A 6,000-nucleotide genomic window follows, 5' to 3' on the forward strand; every position below is an offset into this window, starting at 1 on the left:
TTGAGTAGAACTTCTATTCTACATGAGAATTTGTAAATTGAGAAAGAGCATTGTTGACCCAGTTGCCGCTATTATGTCCTAGAATTGATCCCTGTTATGATGGCTTTCCAGTAGTCCATATCATCTTAAACCATACATTTCATTTCAGTTTTACTGTACATAACGTTGACTTTTAAAAGAAAAACTACATTTGATCATGATTGAGAAAGTATACTGGTTTTGGGGAAACACACCGTACATATTATTTTCTGTGTATACAATAGACTTCAATAAGAAACTTTTATGAGTATTGACTCAACGTAAGGTAAGTTCGACTTTGGCCCTGTTCAAAACCAGTGATATCGTGAAGGCAAAAAGGGGTTATATCCTCCCTGGAAAATGAATGTCTACCTGTTATATATTTGCCATATAATTTCATTTCACTCACAGTAACTTATGCTAATTATAATAAGGGTGTTGCAAGAATGTGATAACTTTAAACTGAAGGAGCGTTTTTTAACCTTTACTTTCCCAATGGTCTACGAGTGTTCCATCCACAATATAGCCCGAGCCGCCCGATGGCACACTCATGGACCATCGTGCTAATTAAAGAATGCATGTGCTTTTAGGGCCTTCATACTTGTATGTGAGGTTGTAAACGCTGACACATGTTGAGATAAAACTTTGAAATGTCATGTGGAAGAAACCCCCCCCCCCCCCCCGACTCAAAAGTTACGTATGGAAGCTGATGCGAATTTTAAATTTGTACACTTATTTGACATAAAATGTTATAACTCGAATGCCCGGTTCGCTCAACCATCTTTAAAACGTTCTTAACGAGTTGATAGTTAACGCATCACTAAAATCTTAGCAGCCTGTTAAACTTTTAATGTTCGCTCAAGCGATTTTGTAGGCCCGTTAACTAACGACATGTTAGAGACGTTTTGCTTTGATGCCTTGCTATTCTCATACTTTGATACGAGAAGTGCAACGTTTTCATTGGTTGCACCGTGGACAGTAGACTGTGCGTAAGCGGATTTGGGCTTTTTTTGTATGAAATCCCAGGAACAAAAATAAATAAAGTAATGTGTAACACATAAATATGTGTTTAAGAAATGAATGTTAGTTAGGTATTTACGTCCGCACACCGAAAATGTTATGTATTAGGATAAACAGTTACATTGTAATTTCGTAAGTTAGATTTAAATGAGTGCCTACCGACTGCCAATACAAGATCATAAATATATAAATAAAATCTACTGTTCTAAGTTAGGGTAATCTGTTTGAAGTTTGATAAATTTAATTATATTAAAATGGCATGACAAAAGAGGCCTAAAGGTGGAAATGAATGTGTGTTTGCTATAATAATTTTCCTCAACAAAAGAGAACATTTCACAAAATGTACACCATGCATAACTTAACTTACTGTGCCATGGCAATTAAATAATATGTAAATATTGCAAGTCACTTCTATTGGCATTGATGTGAATGTGGCATTGCAAACAAGAAATCTACTGTTTCCAAATAATCACTGACAAAAAAAGAAGGCACGTAAAACGTTTACCAGTATGATTACCGTTCATGCTTATGTACAAGGGACGTTTCTGAATGGTTGTGTTTTTGTTTCGTACAAATATTTTTCAAAGAAAAAATGTATATAATACAATACACTGTTAGACAGTATCCTCACCACTTGTACGAACGTACCGTGCAAAGAATAATTTCCGAATGCGTGGTAGTGTGTTTTACAAACAAATATGCTTACTTTTACAATTTCCATGAACGAAACTACATTACCAGAAACAGCTTAGGATTAAGCTTTTTTCTTAATGAAACATACATGTGTAGTACTGTACTTTACATTTTGTTTGGTTATTCATTATGTGATGAAATTGTAGTCATTCAGAAAATGTACCTTGTACATGGAACGGTTGATTAATATGATATTTTACATTTGATTTATCATAACTGGTAAAAACAAAAGTGCACTGTTAGACAGTACCATTACCACTTGTACGTATGTACAAGGAAAAATTTCCGAATGGATGGTAGTGTGTTTTTCAAACAAATATGTATACTCTTACCATTTCCATGCACGAAACGACAACACCTTTAAACTGCTTAAGACCTGAAGCTTTTTCCTTAATGAAACATACATGTGTAGTACGGTTCTTTACAATATGTTTGGTTATTCATTATGTGATGAAATTGCAGTCATTCAGAAAATGTACCTTGTACATGGAACGGTTGATTAATATGGTATTTTACATTTAATTTATCGTAACTGGTAAAATATATAACAAGTGCACTCAGACAATATCATTACCACTTGTACGTATGTACAAGGAATAATTTCCGAATGGATGGTAGTGTGTTTTATGTCACTGTACAATATCAAAATGTTACAATGTCCATGCACGAAACAATATACCTGAAACTGATTAGGATCTCAAGCTTTTTTTTTTTTTTTTTTTTTAATGAAACAACATATGTAAGCTATATTACGTGATGAGATGGTAGTCATTCGTAAATGTACCTTGTACATGTAACGGTTGATTATTTTTTTCAATTTTTAAGTGCTCTTTCAGTTGTTATGAATACGATTTAATTTCCATTTGCACCGTTATATGTCAGCCCATTTTCAATATACTGCATAATAATTGTTTTGATTTTATGATTATATTAAGACTCACGTTATATTAAACAACATGTTTTATTCTACAGTACATACGTACAGCTACGAGCTAAATAAGTAAATAGGTTAGGCAGGTTTTCTTTATTTCTGTACTTGGTTAGGTTAGGCAGGTCATGTTTGGTGCTTTTAGCATCTCCAGTTTGCTACAGCTGTTCCTAGCCGCTTGTGATTCAGAATATAAAATGATGAAAATTTGTGTCGAGCATTCTCGTCACTGCAAAATCATTTCCTTCCATTATGTTAATTGGAGTAGGTGGATAATAATTTGAAAAGTTCGAAAGAACAATTCCCTACTACTTTGAAAGATTGCAGGCTACATTGTGTAATGTCACAAATTTATTTTACATTAAACGAGAGTACAGGACGTGTATTGCCTATTTCTAGGACAGTTGCTTCATTTTAATTTTATCTCTTACGTTTTCTTACATTTTTCAGTTTAAAAAACAACATAAAATTGGAATGGTAGTTATAAGCAGACATAAGCATAAACACAAGAAACCACGACTTTCTCAAGTTTCTATGTGATCCACTGGAAAACGGCGTGGACGACGACACCGAATATTTTGGTGAATAACTTCACCTTATACAAATTGAAATATGTAAAAGGAGGTTACATTATTTTAAAAAGTCATGCGATATTTTGTGTTTATGGATACAGTGCATTGAAGATGGAAGCTCAATATGCATTTTAAAAACATCAAGTTCGTATAATTAAATATAAGCATATATTTTTGGCTCGACAGGCAAAATTAATAAAATTTGAATAATGTGCGATGATCACGATGCCATTATTGACAAAACTTTAAAAAGTACATTGATACAATATTTCTCATTTAACTTACATTACATGTGATTTCTGATTTGCAGTACGAATTTATAATATGAAATACGAAATGGGAAAATTATTTTTGCTGTAGAAAGAAATCGAACTAGTGTATGTTTTGCGATGGTATGCAAATAATGTGTTCAAATCGGTTTGGGATAAAATTTCAACACAACAGCTGTCATACGCAATTTCGCCATCTTATTTTCGACACAACACAACGCGCTGTTAAGCACTTTAATGAAGCAAAAGAGTGCCTTTAGATTTAACGACGACATTAGAGGTCTGTTAGCTTTAACGAAGGTTGGAGAAATGCCTCAATGTGCTAATGTAGCGTTAACTTGATTTAACGCTTCCTTAAAATTTAACGCGCGTTGAGCGAACCGGGCAGTAGACTATTTGACCAATCTACTTAGGGTAACTTTCGTTTTTCCGCTAAAACATCAGGGCATGCGACCGTGCAGGAATTAAAACGCCAAAGCCAATAAGAGGGGTTGGGTGGGCCGCGGCCCCAACCTTCAATGAAAAAATCATAAAAATGGGGAGTTTCTCCCCTCTTCCCCGCTATTTTTGGAAGGGGGCGCAAACTTTAGCCTTATTTTCAAAGAATGGTCCTTTCTCAACGGAATGAAAGTCATTTCATGTGTCTGGGTGCATTACATTATAGAATATGTGAAAAAAACTCCCAATTTTTATAATTTTTTCATTGAAAGTTGGGGGCCGCGGCCCACTCAACTCCTCTTATTGGCTTTGGCGTTTTGATTCTTGCACGATTGCATGCCCTGATGTTCTAGCTGCAAAACAAAAGTTACCCGAAGTAGATTGCTCAAATAGTCTCGGAGATATAACGTTTTTCTGAAATAAGTGTAAAATTTAAAAATCACGCGCAAAGGAGGCGGCCATTTCGAAAACACGCTCGGCAGTATAAAGGTCAAAGTTGTAATGTTAGGGGGGATTACCTTGCTTGTCTCTCCCTGGGAAAAATCCCGCAGTAATAAAATGAGGGGTCACATTTAGTATACACCTCAGTTAATACCATACAAAAATCCATATTTGCATAGGCGTAGGGTGTCCGACTTCCATGCGGGAGACCTTGGTTTAATTCCTGTGGCGGGATGATCTAAGGTCAGAATTTTTCCGGCCTTATCCCAGCATAAAGTGACTCTGGGGCCCACCACCCTCCAATCAACGCGTATCTGGGGGTACATAAGTCATTTGTCGGTATCATTACCACGGAATCTCATATAATTGTATGCGTAGGTTTTGTGTTGGGTTCGATACTCTGTGGAGGCAGTGCTCGAAGTGAGCGGGGTATCTCCCGAAGTTAGCGATCTGTCTCGATTTCACCGTGTTCAACCATATGAGCCTTTCCTGCCATTTTTCGGGGCGATGAGGATAAGTGATGATTACATGGGAATTATGGACAGTCACATAGAAAACCCATGCACAGGCAGGCCCGTAGCCAGGAATTCTTTGTAGGGGGGGGGGGGCAAAGTCAATCCTAGAGGGGGCAAATTTTTAATATATTATGTCGCATTGGCAGATATAGCAGGGTACACAGAGCCACTTGCCCCTCCCCCAAAGAGATAAGTAACAGAAAAGGAATTATATCTTAAAACTCCAACGAACAAAAAAACTTCGAGCAACATCAAAAAGCAATATTTCGATAATGACCTTTCCAGATTGCCAAAGAAAATAAATTTTAACATAAATAGGCTAATAGGGACTGTATCTACTTGATATTTACAGGCCGATAATGTTAATAGACGATTAACATGTACCAACAGCTTTGAGCCTCTCTGCAGAACTGATTAAGGGAGCCCTTTATAAATCATGCTTCATAATGATTCCCTATAGTTTCCAGTATGCAAGATTTTTACGCACAAAGGAATCTAACGAGAATCCAACCATTGTGTTGTGTTATGCAAGAAAAATTAAATAAATTAAATAATAATGGTTACATATTACCTACACTTTGATGAATTGTGTAAAAATTTGTAATACTATTTTGTAGGCCTACTTATTAAAACATGGGTCCCTTACTCCACCACGAATTCTATTTGCTTCAAATGAAAGACTCTTGCATCAATACAGACAATGTTTTCCTACTGATTACGTTAATCATTTTGCAAAATATTGTGTTGTTGAAATACATGTGTTTGACACCCGAAAAACAAATAGAAATCCCTTGATTGATGACATCTTGGATTACAGTGTCATCATTAATATTTCATATCAAGTTTTATAGAGGGAAATGTTGTATCCTCTTTACATTATGAAAAATACCTTCCTTAATGACTAAGGTACGAAACCGAACGATATAAGGGCCTCCTTCGCCTTACCCTATTTTCGCGGCACAAGGTCTCTGGGCCGCTTATTGCCACCACTTTTTGAGCAGAAGCGTACAAACCCAAAATATCAGGGTTTTTTATGCTGATACTGATTTCTGCCAGTCACAGAATGGCTTAAGATACAGGTATTGGACAGAATAATGGAAACACCT

Source organism: Lepisma saccharinum, chromosome 27, assembly GCF_977018435.1.
Source record: "Lepisma saccharinum chromosome 27, izLepSacc3.1, whole genome shotgun sequence".
NCBI lineage: Eukaryota > Metazoa > Arthropoda > Insecta > Zygentoma > Lepismatidae > Lepisma > Lepisma saccharinum.